A 21,557-nucleotide genomic window follows, 5' to 3' on the forward strand; every position below is an offset into this window, starting at 1 on the left:
TCCCCTGGAAGCTGGGTCAGTCCCTGCCCACCTACCCACTCTGATCACTGCCCACAGGCTGGAAGCCCAGGCCACATGGGGCCAGCATGAATGCAAGCTCCTCTGAGGTCTGGCACTCTCGAGCCATAGCCCGGAATCCAGGGACTGGGCCTGCCTGCCAGAAGCCATGGAGTCCCCAGGGGTGGCCTTGGAGGCCCTACCCTCTAACGGGAGCAGGAGAGGTATGGTGGAGGCCCCTGTGGGCTGGGTGGTGGCTGGTGATCAGGCTGCCCTGCTGGGGACTGGATCTAGACAAGGCCACATGGGAGAAAGGCAGGGCCAGGGCCCCTCTGGTTCTTGTCTCAGGTCTCTGGGGACAGTGTGTGCCACCTTTATTGATCTATGACAGAGCCCATGCAGAATTGGGGCACCCTCCCAAAGGAGCCTGCAGCTGAGTTTGAGAGGGGCTGCTGAGAATTCCAGAAAAGTCCTCAGCTTCATGGTCTACGTCACCTGTCACCAGAGACATCATTGTCTTTCTGTCTCAGACACCAGAGCATCTTCCCAGGGAAACCAAGCCCCTGACCCTGTGCTCAGGCCCTGAGCCTGAACCTTCCCTCCTGGCCTCCGAGTGCAGTGGAGGCTAAATGTGGTGGTGGCCGAGAGAGCTGGTGGCATCTTGCTGTCCCCTTACTTGCATTTGGTCCCTAAGTACAGACAGAACATTCTAAAAACACAGGGAGAGACAGAAGATGTCCCTTCCCAGGGGAGGGGGGCAGCTAAGCAGTGAGGACACTGCATGGACTTGAATCTGGACAAGTGGACATGGTGGGGTGGTCCCCTGAGGGCACCAAGCTTGGCCAGGCGAGGGTGGAGGTAGCAACCCCAGGCCTCCCCCGGAAGAGGACAAAGCTGCCTGGCCACAAGGTGGCCATGAGGTGGCAGGGATGGCAGTCCTGGCTCTGCCCCAGCATGAGGCCCATCTGGACACTTGGTGGGAGAGCAGCTGCCCACGGCTGGGCAGGGAGCTGTGTCGTCCTGGGCCCAGAGGACCCAATGCCCCCCACAAGAACAGTCTGCACCCAGAGAGTGCCATGGCTGGTGACAATGGAGACATGCTGGTGACGCTGTCCATGTCCCTAGAGGAAATTCGACCAGACACCCGACCAACCTAAGGCCACACACAGAGACTTTGTGCTTTTAACCAGAGTCAAAAAGCCACCTTTGTGGGAACCAGTGACGCCATGGTGGCTGCACACATCACTGAGGGGCGGGGGAGTGGTGGCCAAAACCAAAGTCAGACAGAAAATGGGGACAGTGCTTCCCATTCCTGTCATGGTTGCAGCTGCCAAAGCCAGAAGGAGAAGAGAGGCCCCGCTGAGGGTGGCCGCCCCATGGTGGAGAGGAGGGGCAGATGTCAGCCAGACGATGGTGTCCCCAAGCACCACAGCACCGCTGCCCCCAGCCACCACTGCCTTCCGAGGCACTGCCCGGTGTCCTCACTGGTCCTCAGGTAGGCGTAGCTCTCAGAAGAGCAGGGTGCCTATGCTGCCTACCTCGCTCGGCTCCTTGATGAAGATCTCAAAGGACTGGGAGATGTTGGTGACTGCCAACAGAATCCCCGACACCCAGGAAGGCAGCCAGGACCGAGAGGCCCCAAGTCACAGGCCTCCAGAGGCCACCGCCATGGGGATGTACCTGGGGGAGGGCAGGTGGTCAGTCCTGGGCCACCACAGAGCCCTCAAGCTGGCCACTAGGCTTGCCTATGACTCAGCCCAGAACCTCAGGAGGCCCCAGCACCTCCCTGAAGCATCATCTACTAACTCCCCTTGCACCCCACTAATGCTACATGATTGAATCCCTGCTATGGGACTGTGACTAGTCCAAACTGAAAGACTGCCAGGTGCAGTGGTCCACACCTCTCATCCCAGTAACTTGAATGGCTGAGGCAGGAGGATCACAAGGTGGAGGCCAGCCTCAGCTACTTTACAAAGCCCTAAGCAGCTCAGTGAAACCCTGTCTCTAAATAAAATATAAAAAGGGCTGTGGATGGGAATCAGTGGTCAAGTGACCCTGGGTTTGGTCCTCAGTAAGGTGGCTGGGGACTGGGCACGAAACTCAAATGCTTAAGATGTCTCTCGAAATGGCCACTGTCCCTACCAAGGATTGGAAAGCAACCTAGAATTTGCAACTGTGGCTTTTCCCTTGGTTGCTTCTTTCAGGAAAGGTCAAGAAGTGAGAACCCACAGGACAACCTGGGCTGCCACCTGACTTTGTAGACACAGTCCTTCTCACTGTGGTTGCTGCCGAGTGGCAGAGGAAGAGCTAAGAAAATGGCAGAGGGTACCCGGGAGGCCAGGGGCAGCCCTCAATCCAGGACGAGGCAGCTGCAGCGGATGCTCCTCCTGCCCTGGGCACCTGCACCCTGGGGCCTCTCCAACCCTCCTCTCCACCCCAAGGTGACAGCCACACAGGCCACCTGGCCATTGCCCAGCTGCTCTCTGGCCTCCTCTCTGCCATAGCCTTGTCTGCTGGAACTGACCTCCCTACTTCAAACACCACCAGCCCTCTGCGGCTCTCCTGGCCTCTTAGCCACATCCACCATCTGTCTTTTTTCAGTCTTGGGAATTGAAACCAGGGATGCTCCACCCCTGAGCCCCATCCCCAGTCCCTTTTTTGTATTTTATTTAGAGATATGGGTCTCACTGAGTTTCTTAGGGCCTTACTAGGTTGCTAAGGTTTGCCTCCACCTTGCCATCCTCCTGCCTTGGCCTCCAGGCGTGCCACAGAGTCTAGCACTTCCAGTTCACGTCTATCTGGAGCCCCACTCTATGCTCAAAACCTGGGCATATGCTCCTGGATGCCTAGGGCAACATCTCACCAGCATGAGCAGAGGTGAGTCTCCCCTGCTGCCAGTACTATCCCTACAGAGCCCCATGCTGGGTCACCAGGCTGCATGCTCCTGGATCCCTGCTGAGGGTGGCAGGCATCTTTTTCCATGTCTCCCAGTATCCAGCACTTAGCAGGTTCCATGAATATCCAATGACACAGGGACCTTGCCTACCCTGTTATCCAAGAATGAGACTCATGGACACGGGAGACCCCAATACCCACTGGTGTTCGAGGCCCGGGAGCCACATATGCTGACTGGGGGTGCGTACTGCACTCGTTGGTTGAGATCATGCACCATGGATGTCTCCCGGTGGCCCCCGCATCACCATCTGCTTCTCCTTTAGCTGCTTGGCCACCTGCATGATGCCCAAAGCAGAGGATGGGCTTAGAGGTGGGTTCAGAGGGAAAGATCTCAAGCTGCTCTTTCTGCAGCTCTATGTCTTTACACGGACTTTAAAAATGCCCTAAGGGCCAGGGGTGCACCACTGTCATTCCAGCATCTTAAGAGACTGAGGCAGGAGGATCACAAGTTGGAGTCCATCCTCAGCCACTTAGCAAGGCCCTTAGCAGCTCAGTGAGACCCTGTCTCCAGATGAAATCTAACAAGTGCTGGGAGGTGGCTCAGGGATTAAGTTTCCCTGGGCCAACACGGTGCCGTAAAGAGAAGACCAGACAAGGTATGATTTTCCACTCTAGCTTCAGGTTCTCAGACCTGCTGCTGATGGCTGAGCTCTATCCATCTGTCCTTAATGCTCTGAACTGTCTCACCATGGTGGGTGGCCCATCTGCGTGTCACAAACCACCACTGGACAAAGCAACAAGCCGAGTGACACTTTAAGAATGTCCTCTTTAGAGAGGAGTCCGAGATCTCGACCCAGGTCTTAGAGTAGAAGGTGCAGGAGCCCAGCATGAACACGAGGTACACTACCACATGGACAGGGTCCTCCAACACAGAGCCAAAGGACTCCGGTGGAGACAGGTAGTAACACATGCCACCAACTGGGTAGGCATGGGCGGGGCCTCCAGAAGACATGTCTTGGGAAGAAGGAACAGAAAGTCTGGGACGCTGCGTATACTAAACCTGAGCTTCGAGATGAACCCAGAGCAGATGGAAGACTGTGATTGCAGCCAGGCATAATGACACACACCTGTCACCCCTAAGATCAGGAGCCTGAGGCAGGAGGATGGCAAGTTGGAGGCCAGCCTCGGCAACTTAGAAAGGCCCTAAGCAGCTCAGTGAGACCCTGACTCTAAATAGGGCTGGAACAGGGTTCAGGGGTCAAGGGCCGCTGGGTTCTGTCCCTGTTACAAAAAAAGTCCTGCAAAGAAATTGGGAAACGACACAGGGGAGGAGATCTATGGGTGAGACACTTGCTCAGGAGCAAGACGCACAGATGCTGAGCAGTGCCACTTGCTCTGTGGCCAGGAGAGGCTCCTTGGGAACATCTGATTGACAGACCAGGTACCCAACAGGGTGACAAGCAGGTGTATGCTGAAGCAGGCTGACAGCATCTGGGAGATGATGTAGAGGTGGGGACCAGGGTGGAGAGCAGGACAATTGGGACATGGGAGGTGAAGAAGAGCTTGATGGGGTAGGTGTGGTACTGGCCCTGGTAGCACGCAGTCTTGATGGGCAGGTCCACCCAGCAGCCCCAAGGACAGAGAACAGGGCGCCCTTCACTGCCTTGCTGCCCCTTGTGGTTCAGAGACACAAGAGGTGGTACCAGCTCTTGGGAACTGACTTCTGATAGTGCTGTAGAGCACCTGCCCCTTCCCTCACTCCCACTGTGCTTGGGGGCACACTCAGAAAAAAAACAAACAGAAAAACTGGTTTCAAAATGTACAAAAGTCCACTCTATGGCCATTCATATCTAAACAGAAAAAAAAAAAAAACAATTATACTGAAGCCAGAGACAGTGGCACAGGCCTGTCATCACCATCAACCATCAACTCTGGAGGCTGAGGCAGGAGGACTGCAAATTGGAGGCCAGCCTCAGCAACTCAGCAAGACTATCTCTAAATAAAATATAAAAAGGGCTGGGGACAGGGCTCAGGGGTGAAGTGCCCCTGGGTTCCATCCCTGTCACCAAAAAATAAAGAACAAGAAATGCAGACTTCCTGTGCTCACGCTGAACACACCTGGAAATGGATGACCACAGCAAAGACAAAGATGGAGGTGATGAGGTTCCTGAGGTCAGGGAGATTCTGGCGGTAGAAAGCCTCTCTAAGGGCTCGGACTTTGTCTGTGCACATGGCCCAGAGATGGAACAGTGTAAAGATGGCACCCTCCAATTCCATGCCTGTTGGCAGAGGAGGACACAAACGTGAAGGGAAGAACAAGGGGCTGGACTCCGCTGGGTCTTAGGCCTCCTCCTAGCCAAAGCAGAGGCAGGAGAACAGAATCATCCAGGAGACTCAGCCAGGAGACTCACGGCACCCACAGTCATGGGGTCATGGTCTGGAATTTTTTGGCACCAGGTGTGGAACCCAGGGGCCCTCAGCCACTGAACCTCACCCCCAGCCTATTTGTATTTCATTCACAGACAGCATCTTGCTGAGTTCCTGAGGCCTTGTTGTTGCTGACGCTGGCCTCCAAGTTGAGATCCTCCTGCCTAAGCCTCAGCAATAGGCAGAAAGGGGCCTGGCCTGAGGAACAGGCAACAGACCAGCCAGGGACACTGCAGCACAGGGCGCCAAGGTCCGGGCACTTCAGAAATGGCCTGAGCCTGACTTTTGGATAAAAGCTCAGTGGGAAAAACTGTCACCATGACCCCTGCTGTCAGGTCAGTACTTCCCTTGATGTAGAGTCTGTGGGCAGAGTGGCTAATGGCTGGGGACTCAGATGTCCCAGTCTCTCCCTGGGACAGCATTTTCCTGTCACCCCAGAGTTGGGACAGGAGGACTCTCATCACCTTCTAGATGGCCACTCAGATGGGCCATCTGTCCTGAAGACCACATGGACGGGATGTCTGTGACAGAAATATTTTCCTAGCTTTCCCTGGCCCCTGGCATCCCCATGGTGGTCTTCTGACAGCCCCTCTCCCTACTGCCTCTGGCTGTGTGGGACAACCACTGATGTCCCTGTGGTTGAGAATCTGGAGACATAAAAGCTTGAGCATTTTGTAAAGGAGGAAGTTCTGCAATCCCAGGGAGAGAAGACAGGGACTTGTCCTGGCTCCTCTTGCCACCAGTGACCTCTCTGAACTTCCCTCACTTGCTCCGCTGAGCCAGGTGCTAACCCTCAGACACACCAGCTCATCTCTGCCCCAGGCCTTTGCACCTGCCAGGTTCTCTAGATGGACCTGTAACACTCTTCCCCAGTCATCCCATCTTCCTTCCCTGCTCTAATCTGACCAGGGGCCCTGGGATGACACTGATCCTCACATGTCTTATGTTATAATCCTTTGTATTCTTAGCACCCACAGAAGCGCCTGGTTCTTAACAGCACCTGCCTCACAAGTGTCTGGAATGAAAGCTGGGTGACAGCAATGGCAGAGTGAGGGCCTTAGGAGCTTTTTGAATGTTTCATGTGGTAATTTTTTGCAAGTCACTACCCGCTGATCTGTGGGAACTGGGTTGTTTCATGTGCTAGTGTCTCCCAAGCACAAGAGCCATGTCCTGTCAGTATTGTCCACTTCCCTCCCAGCCTGGACTGTCCTCCACCTCATGGAAGAGGTGGAGGACATGTTGCAAGCTGAGCTGTGGTGGAACTCCTGGTAACAGGTGGCCCTTACAGCTTCAAGCTACCTGTGTCTGCTCCACCCTCTTCTTGCCCGTCCTGGGGGTGTCCCCATAGCTCCACCATTTTGGCTCCTTTCAGCACAACTCAAAGCCCCCTAGGTAGCCACTCTGCCCCACCCAGGTCCCAGAAGTGGCTAAGGGCAGCCACCTCCACGTCTAGGTTCTCTGTGGCCTTTATCTCTCACTAAGTCCTAAGGCCCTCACTCTGATGTCACACTGGCTGGCTCAGGCTGGATGGCTGTGCCACTTCCCCAGCCATTTTCTCAGCCTGTCTCCCAGGGACAGCAAACCATTCCTTTCAAAACTGTCCCCTCACTCACCATCCTGCTCCAGAGCAAAGTGATCCTCTGACTGGCTGACACAGCCCATGCCTTCGCTGACTGGCCCCCAGTGGCCACCACGGCTCCCAATCCTTTCAAAACAGGCACCCGCAAAGCCAGAAGATCTTGGAAGACACCCCGACTCCTACCCAGCTGGGTATCCATGGCTGGGGCCCAGCTGATTTGCACCCCCAGATACTGAATTCACCTTAGATTTTCTGAAATTCAAGGAAGAGTCAGGTGTCACTTTTCCTACTCTTCTGTAAGTGTCCTTGACCCTCCTTCCCAAGGTCCAGTCTTTCCCATGGGATCCCTCAGGCACCCTTCAGGGACCCGTCTGCAGTTTCCTCAATTTGATGACGTGGCACTGGAGGCCAAGAACCAGCTCCACAGTCAATTCCAAGAAAACACTAAAATGCACACAAATATTTTCCATAAGAGACTTCCCAGCAAATAACAGATTCAGGTTCAGAGGCCAAAAGAAAAAGAAAAAAAAAAGACAATTTCCCTCTCCTAAGAAGTCTCACATGTTTTGCAATTTTTATTTAATTAAGATTCGTAAGCCAGGTGTCCTGGTACATGCATGTAATCCCAGTGGATCTGGAGACTAAGGCAGGAGGATTGCAAATTGGAGACTAACCTCAGTCAAATTGGGGCTCTAAGCAACTCAGTGAGACCCTGTCTCAGAATAAAATAAAAAAAAGGGTCAAGGACAGGGCTCAGGGGTTAACTGTCCCTGAGTTAAATCCCAAGTGCCTTCCACCCCAAATTGGCAATACTGCAGATTGAACCCAGGAACAGTCATTCTACCCATGACTGTTTTGAGACAGGGTCTCATTTATTTGCCAAGGCTGTCCATGAACTTGTAATCATTGAACTAACTGCTCCTTGCCTGAACAAGTGTTTTGGTGTAGCAATTTCATTTTTAGAATCTTATTCACTAAGAACGATTGCTAAAATATGTGCAGATAATTGTCTGAGGATATTTACTTCGATGCTACCTGTGACTGAGAAAGGACTGAAATGTCCATCAGAAGACAATTGGCTAAAATCAACACTCCTTTATCCTTGCAGTGCAGGTTCCTGCTAAGAAATATGAGGCAGGATTACTCTGTGGCATGTTAACTGTCCTTAAAATATTCTTAAAAGAGGTGAAAGTTTAGATATCATTTTGAATGTAAGTATTATTTTTATTGTTATTATTGTTGTTGTTGTTGTTGTTATTATTATTATTATTATTATTATTATTATTATTAGGTACTAGGAATTTAACCCAGGACAATTTAACCTCTGATCCCTTTCCCCAGCCCTTTTTATATTTTATTTAGAATCTCACTGAGTTGCTTAGGACCTCACTACGTTGCTGAGGCTGGCCTCCAACTTGTGATCCTCCTGCCTCAGCTTCCTGAGCTGCTGGGATGATTGGCTTGAGCCTCTCCACTCAGCTATATTTCTAAAACTTTGCACACTGAAAATTCAGAAGCAATGTTTCTGAAACAGACATTTTTCCCCAGAGGAATACTCTGCATGCATGAGGCACCTGCAGAGGTGCCCCCACGGGAGGCAGGGCCCTTACCTTGGTCAGTGTTGATGGTGGTGGGGTTGAAGGCCTTCCCCAGGATGTTTTCACAGATGTTGCTTGAAATGGAGAGGGAGAAGCCAGAGCCCACGTCATGCCCTTTCTAAAGAAGCTCATCTGAAAGGAGTACAAGCAAGCCCACCACAAAGAACTGAAGAATTCAAATAAATAAATTAATAAAAGTGGACTCTGCATTACTGGCCCCAGGGCCCTGGTTCCTTGTATCTTCAATGACTGGGCTCTCTGCCATGAAGGCCAAATAAGAGATCTTTCTCAATCTGCCTCACAGGTATTCAGAAGCCAAAGCCTGAGTCTTTCAATTCTCTATTTTTTTGTAAATCTATTTTTTAGTTGGAGGTGGACACAACATTTTTATTTTATTTTTATGGGTGCTGAGGATACAGCCCAAGGCCTCATGCATGCCAGGTGAGCCTCTACCACTGAGCCCCAGCCTCAGCCCCTACAATTTTTGATTGTTTCTTACTTGTTTTGGGGTTTGCAGGTGGACAGCTTGCCTTTATTGTTTTCAATATTTCTCATTGTAGATGGACACGGTGTCTTTATTTGATTGATTTCTTTTTGGGCGATGCCCAGCCTCCAACCCGGGGCCTCACCCTGCTCAGGCCAGTGCTTAGCCCTGAGCCCAGTCCTGAGCCTAGCCTGGCCCCAGCCCTGGCTGAGTACTGATGAGGAGGAAGAGGGACAGCAGAGTCACTCAGGAAGCGGGGTGCGAGAGGGGGTTCACCTGAGTGGTGATCAGCAGGCAAATCCCAGCACCCATCTCTGAGGGGTCCCTGTCCATTCCCGTCATCACATCCATGATGGACTGTCAGATGGTGACGATCATTCCGAACACTAGAATCCCAAGAAAACCCTGGGCAGAGTGTGGCAGGAACACTGATGACAAATACTGACACTGCCCCCCAGGGACCTTGGTGAGGAGTGTCCAACTGTCACACATCAAAGCGCATGAGAACTCAGAGTTTTTCTAGTGAAAGCACCTTTGGACTTTTTTGTTGCTTTAGGGATTGAACCCAGGGCCTTGCGGATGGTAGGCAAGTGCTCTACTACACCTCAGCCCAGTTATCCTAAATTCTTTTTTTAAAAAATGATCTTGAATTTTTAAGATGGAAAAACATTTTAAAAAATTGTCAAGGGTAAGGAGAAAACTTCTGGGGCTGTAGCTCAGTGGTAGATGCACTGAGTTCCATTTCCTGGTCTGTAAAAAATTAATACTAAAAACAAAGAGAGAAAGAGAAAAACACCAAATATGGGCTTTAGAAAAATAATGCAATTTTTTTTTTTGGTTTGTTTGTTTTGCTTTTGGTACCGGGGATGGAACTCAGGGGCACTCACCCACTGAGCCCCATCCCCAGCCCTATTTTGTGTTTTATTTAGAGACAGGGTCTCACTGAGCTGCTTAGCTCCTCGCTGTTGCTGAGGCTGGCTTTGAACTTACAATCTTCCTGAATCAGTCTCCTGAGCTGCTGGGATTAGAGCCGTCACCACTGCCCTAAGCCAAGTATATGTTAAAATGTCCAAAATAAAAATTAGAAAAAGAAAACCACTTATTAGTGCTTTAGAAAATAATGCATTAATTTAAGGCATTGAATAATAAATGCATTACTTAATATTTAATAATGCATTACTTAATTCATTAATGATTAATGCATTAATACATAAATATATTTTACAATCTTGATTTGTGTCTGAAACTCACAAATTTAAGTTAGAAGGATTTCTCACTCAATTATTTAACCTTCTAACTTAAGATCTCTAAGGCATGCTGTATGGAAGATGGTAGAGTAGAAAAATGTAAATATTGTTTTCTAAATAATACATTCCAATTAACAGAGGCTAGGCTTGTCTGACTCTGAGGCTGGCCCCCATTATTGAGTCTGCCTATCATTTGATATGGCCTATACTGAGACTGCAGAAGTATTATCTAAATTTCTTCCATATCACAAAACTAATCAATAGCAGAGCTGGACTGAGAGGATCACCTTTCTGCTCATTAAATCCTTTTAAGTACAGAAGAAAAATAGCACTTGCTAAATAACTACCATGCACTAGGCACTATGAGAGTGATTATTCAATTTAATCCTCTTCTTTTTTTAGTACTGAGGACTGAGCGGAAGTGCTTCACCCCAAGACCCATCCCCAGCCATTTTTTAATTTTATTTAGAGACAGGGTCTCACTAATTTGCTTAGGGCCTCGCTAAGTTGCTGAGGCTGGCCTCCAACTGGCAATCCTCCTGCCTCAGCCTCCAGAGCTTCTGCAATTACAGGCATACTCCACAGCACCTGGCTTTGATTTAATTTTTATGTCAGCTCTGAAGTAGATGTCACCTCCTTCGTGAGGTTCAGAAATCACGGCTGGTGAAGGGTTGCCCTCCATGTCCTGATCCTTCAAGTCCATCCTCTGGGCATTCCTGCCTTCCCCTTCCCTTCCTGGCCTTCCCCCATACCCAGCACCTCCCAGAAGTGCTCTCTCACTAACAGGCCATGGAGCATCTACACTGTCAGCAGGCCAAGCACACAGGGCAAACTGGGCTGTTTTAATGCCCGCAATTTTAGAGCCAATTCAAATTCTCAACTAGACACCAGAACTGTACCCATTATCTTTCTTACACTTCTGGGCTCTTTTGAAGAGGGCTTGGTCTTTTGGGGTGTCACCAATTTCAATCATCTTGGCTGACGCATGATGAGGCCCAAGGTGACCATTGCAGAGATACCCAGCTCCTTGAGTGTGCCTAAGGAAAGGGGCAGCCACAAAGCCCCTGTGAGCTCAGGAAAGCAAGACATCGTTTAATAAAATGAACCTACAGAATTGCATGTGACCCCTTCTCCACATTGGATGGGCTTCAGGATGCTGGCAGCAATTATAGAATAACTCCCCAAAACCAAATATTAGAACAAACTGAGTTGAGCCTGCCAGACCCCATGTCATTCTGTTTGGAAATTCACATACCCCTCAACAGCCTGCTGCATTCTCATCCCCATGGACAGATCCATTCTGGCTGGACAGAGGTCAGAGAGGCCCATCCTTCATCAGTTCATAAAACTAGAGAACATACCAATCATTTCCTGAGTCTACATACGGGGCTGGCACAATTGGATCTAGTGGAGAATCAACCTTCCCTTTCCATCATGTTCAGATGAGCTCTGATTCTGAGTGTCTGGAACCTCATTGGAACCCCATTTTTAAACTGTGTCCATCAAATGCACCATCAACATACACAAGAAAATCATTTCCAGACCCACAGCTGACTTGCTAGAGTCATCCCTCCACTTTCACTCATGGTTTTTATCCATATATTTCACCTGTAGATATGAAAAAGATGCAGCTGCAAAACCACTGGAAAGTTTTTGAGAATGTTCTAGGTGGACTCGCCATCTCATTTCAGAGATTTCAAACACTCTAGTTTTTTCAAGTTTTCAGAAATTTTCAAGCAGAGACTTATCTTACTCTTCCAGGTTTTGTATTGCATTCAAATCCAACTCCAAAGAAGATGATGTTTCCCAGGCTGAATACACCATTGATTAAGCTGTTCGAGGTGGCACATGAAGACTTTCCAGGCCATGCAGCTGCACATTCTCTGAGATTCACAGTAAGTCTGTCATTCAACTAAATGGTTCAGGTCCAGCAGAGAAGAGGCAGAGTGAATCTGAGCCTCCCTCTGTTGGAGGCCAGAATCCCACACATCCAGTAGAAAGGGTCTGCAGAATCTGAGGCCATAATACCAAACAGAAGATCTGAAAACAAGCAGAAACCAAAGGAGTGGCACGTGTGTCCCCTCTCTCTCCCCTGCCCCAATGCCAGCACAGGAGATTGGATTGACCTGATAGCAGATTAAGAAGATGAAGAAGGGGATGGCCATCCACAGTACCTTCTCCTTCAACTGGATCTGCAGAAGAGCCAGAATCAGAAGACATGAAGTTTCGCAGTAAGTCAATAAAAATGATCCCAAAGACCCTTTCCTCTGATCACCAAGGAAGGCCAAGGAGGGCTTGGGCCACAGCTCCATGGGGAAGCACATGCCTAGCATGCATGATGCTCTGGGTTCAGTCTCCAGCAGACAACCTTCCCCCAAAAAGAGAAGAAGCCAAACCATGCACCAAGCAGAGTCCTAAAAGGTGAGTCTCATGCTTTCTATGTACAAAGCCAATGCAAAGATGTCTGTAGGTGTCACGTCTAGGAATCCTCATTATATAGCATCATGATCTTCCTACTGCTTAAGTGAGTTCAATGGCAAAGGTTTACTTTTAACCATTGACATGAACAGTTTAGATCCTCAAGGTGAGGCAAGAGGAAGGTGAGTTCAAAGCCAGCCTCAGCAAAAGTGAGGCACTGAGCCACTCTATGGGAACCTGTCTCTCCATAAAAAACAAACTAGGGCTGGAGACATCTCTCAGTGAGTGGTTGCTTCTGAGTTCAATCCTAGGGATGGATTAAAAATAAATAAATAAATAAATAAATTCTTTATGTTGTTGATATTTTTTAAAATAATATTTTAGTCTTTATTTTATATACCTCTTCTCTGATGTTTAGTATTTTTTCTTCTACTAGTATTGGGTCTGGCATGTTCTTGATTTTCTACCTCCTTGAAGGGGAAGTCTTGGTTGTTTTCTTTTTGATGTAGGTATGTACTGATTTAATCTTTTTAAAATTGCCTCTGCTCTATGCTATAGGGTTTTTTATTTTGTGTTTCTATCATTATTTTTCTCAAGAATTTTTAAAAATTTCCATTCTATTTATTCATTGGCTCTTGGCTATTTGAGAGCTTGTTGTTACATTTGCAGACATGCAGGATGTTTCTAAAGTTCCTCCTGTTGTAAGTTTACAGTTTTATTACATTGTATTCAGAAAAAAAGTTTTTTCAAATGATTTTTAGCTTCTAAAATTTGTTAAGGTTTGTTTTATGGCTTAATCGATTGTCTGTTCTGGAGAATGTTGTTGGTAATGTTGCAAAGAATTTGTCTTCCTTTGTTTTATGTTGGAAAGTTCTGTTAAGTCTATTTGCTCTGCAGTGTACTTTAAATCCTGTGTAAAGAAAGATGAAGAGACAGAAGCAAGGTGCAGAGGCAGAATGACAGGATGGTAGAAAGTCTCCTTGTCCAAGCTGCTAGCTTTACTTATATTAGTAGGTCACATTAGGGCACTGACATCAGTAGTACTCTATTATTCATTGTGCCATTAAGCTACAGATTTAACAACATTATGCAGCTTCTTCGATAGTTACCTACTAAGGTTGCAATGTGCAATGTTAGGAGATTTGTGTGGCTCTCAAGTAAATCCATTGTTTCAAGTTTCTATTATGTGCACAGCTTCAGGTGCAACAGAGCTTGGCAAAACACTGTGGTTGTCTAAAAAGAGAGTCCCCCCACCAGGAGCAAAGTGCCTAAGGTCAAGGTCGAGGCTGATAACATTCTAGCAAAGAGCTTCCTCATGCAAGGCATTGCCACAATAGCTAGGTATTGCACATGTATTAGTTATCTTGCTGGTTTCTGAAAGAAACTGCAGAATATTCCTAACGTAGGAAACAGGGTGTCTGTTACCTCCTGGGAGTTTGCTCACCAGAGGAATGCTGTCCGTATATTTCTATGGTCAAAACACTTACAATCCTGTGTCTCTTTTTTTTTTAAGAGAGAGTGAGAGAGGGGAGAGAGAGAGAGAGAGAGAGAGAGAGAGAGAGAGAGAGAGAGAGAGAGAGAGAATTTTTAATATTTATTTTTTAGTTATCGGCGGATACAACATCTTTGTTTGTATGTGGTGCTGAGGATCAAACCCAGGCCGCACGCATGCCAGGCGAGTGCGCTACTGCTTGAGCCACATCCCCAGCCTCTGTGTCTCTTTTTTAATGTTTTTGGATGAAAGATCTATCCATTTTTCAAACTCTGTTATTAGAAGTCCTCTATTAATATACATTGAAGTCTCTTTCTCCCTTTAGATGAAGTAGTGTCTGTCTTATGTCTATGTGTTGTAGTATTATCTGATTTTATATTTATACTTAGGATAGTTTCTTGCTTAATTAAAGTCATTTGTCTTTATATAATGACTTTAGTCTACTTTTACTTTTGGTATTAAGGTCTAATTTTTTGTGATATAAGAAATGCTACTTCTAGTTTTTATTTCCATTTTCTTGAGATATCTTTCTATTATTCTTCACTTTTATCATATGTGTTTTTAGAAGTGAAATGAGATTCTTCTAGGCAAAATTTAGATTTTTTTGTTCTATGTATTATAGAACTTTATGTTTTTTTTTACTGGAAAATTTACCCCATTAAGGGGGTTCTTGACAAGTGAATATATACTAGTGCCATTTTGGTTATTGTTAACTACTTGTGCTGTGTGACAATTCTTCCTCTCTTACTGTCTTCTATTTTTGTTATCTTGTAATATATAGATTTGTACCACAACTCTTTGAGAGTTGAAAATTAAATGAATATGTAAATCTAATTGATATAGCATGTGCAGAATCAAATAATTAAAAGGTCTGAAGAGGCTTAGGGTATTTTTACCTGTGACAATGTCTACCCTCCTGACAAATAGTATTTTCTCTTTTATGTTTGCTTTTTCTTTGCTTATTATTATTATTATCATTTTATTAATCTTTATACATCTTAATACTATGCTTTAAAGAAATATGCATTTATTTAAAAATATGTTATAAGTAAATAACAGTGGTTATTTAGGGATCAGAACACTAACCTATAAATCAGTTGAAATAAGAAAAATCTGATTTTATAGCTTTATATATCAAAATATTAACATTAAATTAAGAAGAAATGAACATTTTGGTTATTCGGGTAACTGGATATGATTAAACAGTTAAAAGAAAATTTTCATAATTTGATTGAATTCCAACTGCATTAAAAACTAAAGTCAGCTGTGTGTGGTGGTGCACACCTGTAATCACAGCACTACAGGTGGCTAAGGCAGGAGAATCACTGGTATTAAGGTGTAATTTTTGTGATATAAGAATAGCTACTTCTGTTTAATTTTTGTTTCCATTTGCTTGAGATAGCTTTCTCTTATTCTTCACTTTTGTCCTATGTGTTTCTTTTGGAGGTGAATTGAGATTCTTCTAGGTAAAATATAGATGGATTTTATTCTATCAAAAATCAGTACCTTGTGGTGGTTGATGCTTTTTGAATTGCAAGGATCTCACATTTGATTTATTGGTTCCTCTTAAGTAGAAGTGAATGGTGGACTTGAGATCTCTTGGAATCCTAGCATACATAGCAGGAGCTCATGGCTACAGGGTGTGATGATCACCCCCAACTCTCTGTCCAGCCAGCTGTCTCTGCACAGCATTGACTTAGATGAGCCATTTGGAATGGGAATCATACTGGGGGTGCTGGGATTTTGATTTCTCCATAGGTAGCTTACAATTTTTATAATGAGCACCAATCCTTAGAAATAAAAATAGTAAAGACTTTTGAGGAGAAATGTCCACTAGGTGTCCTTCTAGCTGTGGGGCCTGCAGTAGTGTGGAGAAGGGAGGGGGTACCTTTCCAGCCTGCCAGGGGCCAGGTGCTGGCTGGACCAGGTGGGTGACAGAAGGGAGCTTCTCTGCTTACTCTCAGGGGAGATTAGGCAACGCCAGTTGGCCTCAGGTGTTCTGGAGCCCTCTGGGGGAGGGGAGAAGAGAACATCTGTGGCCACAACCTGGCATGTCAGCATCATCTAGTGGGTATATTAGGGACAGTCACCCATGATTCCCTTCTGCAAAATAAAAAATCAAATCAGATTAAAAAAAAATTGTCACCTTGACCATTGGAATTTAGAAATGAGTTCTCTGGGCTCTGCAGTGAGCCAGTCAAGCATGAGGGCACTTGCTGTGTGCTTTGAAGCTGGTGTGCAGCATGGTGGGCCCAGGAAAAGGCAGAGCCATTGTGATTATTTACAAGTCACACCTATTCTAGCTGGTCTGAACCTGTGCCGCCCATTAGGAAGCATTCTGAATGCCACCACTGTTCTTGTTTATTTCCTCTTTAAGCAAATATAAAAAGAAAATAGCATTAGCATTTCCCATATGTGAATTATGTGGCATTTGTGTAGGTGTGTGCCTGTGTTTTGCCTTTACAATAACTGGAAACACAACACTGCAGAGTCCATGTGACCCTTTTGCAGATGGGACAACCCAGGCAGACCTGCTGAAGGCACAGTTTCAGCAGAGAGTGAGTCAGACAGGAACTGATCAGCTTGTCTTAGTGTGAGCAAAGACATCTCCCTGGTCCCCAACTGTGGGTAAGGGCTCTCCCCGCCAGGGCCAGTGCAGAGACTGGCAAGGCAATTTGTTGGCAAGAATTCTCTGTCATTTCCAAACAGAAATAGAATGCTTGTGGAAGGCTTCTGGAAGCCACAGTGCCAATGGACAGCTCCCACGGCCACAGCTCCATGCCGTGATAAACAGCCTAGTTCACCTGCCAACAGTCAAATGGGTCTTTTGGTTTTTAAGAAAGCCACTGTATTCAGACTGGCTCTCCTGATGATTCAGCACCTTAAAGGTGGTGTCAAACAGAACCTTGAGTCCCTCACATAATCGCTCCTAAAGTTGTCACTCAGGCCCCATCGCCCACAAAACTGAATGCTCCCAGGGTAGAAGCCCTTGATGAATGTGCTGCATGATGGTCGTTTTGTGGGTGGGTCATAAATATTACTGCTACTGACATAGCCCTGAGGAACACGTCCTCGCATCTGTGCACAATAATATTTATGACACACTATAGCCACATGCTAGAAAGATGCTCAGCTGGGCACTGGTGTTGCACCTATGTGGCACCCACGTGGCACCCACTCTGCTGCAAGTGTGAACACCAGCTGCACAAGCTTATGGCTCCACCAACAAGAGTAGTTATTTCTGGCCATGTGTAAAGTGAGCTCACTGAACACACATTGTCCTTGACAGTTTGAAATGGCTCCTTTTACCTGTGAATAGGTGTGAGTTTGATGACAATATTGGATGAAAATAATAAAAACTAAATATTAGCTGCATGCAATATGCAGGTCAGTTTACAAAGACTGCCTGTAATGTCTCAATCCTCATGAAACTCCACTAAATGACTGGGGTCCTGAGCGTGATCACAGCTGACACCACTGTCCTAGTTCCACAGCACTTTCCAAAAGCAGATGGCTATACCATGAGTGCTGCTGAGTGAAGATCAGCCAGGTGGGGGTGCTCATGGCCACTATTTGCAAATCACACAGCAGGATCATGGCCTTGTGTGGTGTCAAGACACTCAGCCTGCACCAGCAGGGAGGAAACAGGACAATGAGGTTGGTTACAGAGAGTGCACCTCACCCAAGCTTCAGGCAGCCACCCATGGGGGCAGCACCCAGCTCTATCTACTGGCCTCTGCTCCAGTCACCAAGAAACTGATAGCCCCCTGGGGACAGTGGTAATGTTGTAAAAGACTGTCCAGGCTGACCTGCATCTTGATCACAGGCCACATACTGTCACTCAGCCCTTCATTTACAGCCATGAAGTTGTTGGCAGCTCTTCCACCCAATTCTGCTCTGTCCCCACCCTGGGACCTGACACAGTAAGTGACATCTCAATTAGCCCAGCACCTGAGTTTTGTGGCCCAATGAAAGACAATATCACCACTGGTCAAAGAGGGCTGGAGTGCTTTTGGCAAAGTCTCGTTTCCTGATGAGAAATGCTGAGAGTCAAGAACAATGTTCCCTAACAGCAACAGGACAGCAGTCTTCTCCTCACCCACTCCTCACACATTATTACAAGGTGGTAAAATTAAAGTTCAGCCAAAGATACTCTGTGTTGCAAATCCTCAATTCCACCAGCATCACCGTCCAAGCACTCATAGACTCTGAAAATGATCATGGCTGAATTTTAATACAACTTTATGTACAAACCAGGCACAAGGCTGGATTCAGCCTGTGCTCTGCACTTGCCCAGCCCTGTTCTCCACTCCTGCTCTGGTCCCAGGTCCTGACAGGTAAACACATCTTGCTTCCCAGCAACTCTCAAAACTGATGCCTTCCCAAGAAGAGAGCATGAAACTCTCTGCTTAATTCTACCCTTGTAAGTGTCAGGAGGCTTTGGCACCAATAGGAAATTGAGAGCTGGAGATAAAGCATGCAACAAAGGGCAAGGACTTGAGTGAAGATATTCCCCAACTGTGGCCCAAGCTAGATTGAGTGGGAGAATCTGCAGGAGAGCTCCCGGGGAGAGGCACTGCAATGATGCCTCATCTCTCCCTGAAATACACACCAGCCCCCTCTGTTCCTTAGCAGCTGCTTTCCTACAAAGTCTTGACTCCACCACACCAAAATGTGGATCACTGCTGACAGGATCACAGAATTTTCAAAACCTTAATGCCCTGGAACTCGGATTCAAGCATGGGGTCCATTCATTCATTCAACAACCATCAACTGTGCCAGACCTTTCTATGGGTGTCACGGAGACAGGGGTGGATAAAACTTACCAGGATCTCATCTTCTGGGGAGAGAGTCAGTAGATGACTCCAGCAATGGCCAGGGGTGACATCTGTGAGGATCATAAAATAGGAAGAAATGGACAGAAACAGAAGGGCAGGGAGGGGCTGAGGGCTGCACAAACCAGTGTGGTCAGAGAAGGTGCCTCTCTAACAGCCAAGGTGCAGGAGAGGAACCAACCCAGGGAGAGGCAGGGAACATGTGTTCCAGGCAAAGAGCACATGTTAGGATCTCAAGATGGGGGAAATACAGGTAGATTAATTAATGAATAGGGTTTTCATCTGTAATTGGCTCAACTCTGGTATCCAACTTGAGTGACAAATGATCCAAAGTAGCCACAGATTTCCCCAGAACACCCCAGAACACCTGTGTGTGAGGTCCCGGCAGGAAGTTCAACTCAGTGCAGAATGTACCTGATCATTTCCAGGACAGAATAGCATGGAGTGCATGGACCTCCGATAGACCCACAGCACCCTCCTTTTCATGAACTGGAATATCATCCATGACTCCATCCTCAAGTGTGGTCCCTGGGCCTTGGTTGTGGACAGAGTTTCAGCCAAACACAGGGAAAGAAAACCAGCCACCTTCTGACCCATGAAGCAAAACCACAGGCAGTTTAGTGGGCTCTAGAATCCTGTCCAAGTTTATCTGGGCAGTTGCCAACAAGATTCTTTTGGTCCACCTGTACTTCAAAGTTTGCCAATCCCAGGCCACCTGAGGAGTCTCAAAGAAAAGCCAATTGATGAGGGTCTGGTAAATGGGCACACAGAACTCTGTTCCAACACACACGCAACCATACATTTCAATAAAACTATCTTCCCTCAGCACAACACTTGGTCCTGACATGCACAAAGACAGAGACAACAAAGGACAAGGGCTCCCCAGGAAACCATTCCACAGTCTCCAAAAATGAAAAAGGATTTACACAGTAGACGTACATAGTTTCCAGGAGGCACTATAGAAAACAGGTAAATGAAATGCAATTTTTTTATCAGTTGTTCAAAACATTAAAAAGCTCTTGACATATCATATTTCATACATTTGATTCAAGTGGGTTATGAACTCCTATTTTTACCCCGGATACAGATTGCAGAATCACATCAGTTACACATCCACGTTTTTACTCAGTGCCATACTAGTTCTGCTTGAAATGCAATTTAAGAATATTTTTCTTGTTTAAACAACATGTTCCAAGTGTATGGGAGAGAAAAGATGACATTCAAAAAAAACGTCTCTGTACCTCTTCTCCTAAAGCCATAATTGCACACCATTGCAAGAGGGACAATGCCCACAAAGGTCATCTGGCTGATAAAGATTTCAGAAATGACCAGCTCACTCATGAAGTCCTTGATTGGGTACACCACTTGCCACCTGGTTTGCTGGGTCCCAGACAGACTACTGCTATTGTCGATGCCAAAGTCCACTTATAGGATCTCATAGACTGAGCCATTTGCTCTGGAAAACAAACACCTATTAAAGTTCAGTTTGAAGCACATAACTCAGCATAATGTCAAGAATACAGTAAATGGCTCTTTCCTCTTTGTCAACCAAGGAAACAATTGCCACCTTCGACCCACACATGTCAGTGTTCACAGAACCTGGCCCACAGCTGCCTGTCTGTGGCACCATCTAAAGATGAGCTTTCAGGATCCTCTGTGGACACAAGACTGCTCCTTACTGAATGAGAAGCTGCAATGGATTCCTTCCCAGAATATGGTGCCAGTTCCCTCCCCTGTCCAGCCAAGGAGGGTGGTGCCAGTTTCTCAGTGAAGGCCACCTTATAGCCCACATCAACCAACTCTGCAAAGGCCCATTGACCAAAGATCAGGCTAACAAGTTCTGGAGATGAGAATGCAGGCCTGTTTTTGGAGGGGCCCCTGTTGTCTACGTCCATATGCTACATGGCCGCTGGCACTGTAGGAGCTGCTGCTACTGAGGATTCCATCTAGTGGGACACAGAGCTGCAGGATGGGGACACATGTAGGGACCCATTGACAAGCATTTTCAGAGCCTTGGGCAGTGGTCCAAGCACAGCTCTGGAGTCAATGGCTTTGACCACAAACTGGCTGTGGGACATTAAGCGTTGGATCTCCACTCAAACAGCTGTCAAGTGGGAAAAATAAGAGGTGTTCACTACAAGGACTCAGGTTTCTAATTTTTGAAATGTTGTTCTCCTGAAAGAATTTAAAAATGATTTCTGGCTCCTGATATATATATGATTTTATATAAGTCTGTCTATATATGTGTTTGTGTGTTTGTGATTTTAACAAAATCTTTTCATAAAATAAGGTATAGATGACCAAATCACACAAGATGTTCCTGAGAGACAGACTAAACTTTCCCTGTGTTCTTTCACTTTTCAGTTAACCCTTTAATAGAAGAAGAGGAGAAGCTATCACCAAACGGCGGTGAGGAGAGGCAGCTGCACTGGCTAGTTGCAGAGTTGCTGCATGGCCTGGTGAGGACTGGCTGGCAGCTGCTTCTTCTCAGCTCAGGTGTGAAATGTAAGCTCAATGGGAGACACAGTCTGATTCATGCCCCATGACCCATGATGTGCTGGCTGTCTTAATCAGCACTGTGTTTT

The 21,557-nt window shown here is 46.9% G+C and overlaps 1 pseudogene; it reads right to left on the reverse strand.

Moving 5' to 3' along the window:
• Positions 1-1,505: 1,505 nt before the first annotated feature.
• On the reverse strand, positions 1,506-12,416 carry LOC143385957 (protein transport protein Sec61 subunit alpha-like; annotated as a pseudogene).
• Positions 12,417-21,557: the final 9,141 nt, after the last annotated feature.

The sequence above is a fragment of the Callospermophilus lateralis genome, chromosome 11, assembly GCF_048772815.1.
Source record: "Callospermophilus lateralis isolate mCalLat2 chromosome 11, mCalLat2.hap1, whole genome shotgun sequence".
In the NCBI taxonomy this organism is placed as follows: domain Eukaryota; kingdom Metazoa; phylum Chordata; class Mammalia; order Rodentia; family Sciuridae; genus Callospermophilus; species Callospermophilus lateralis.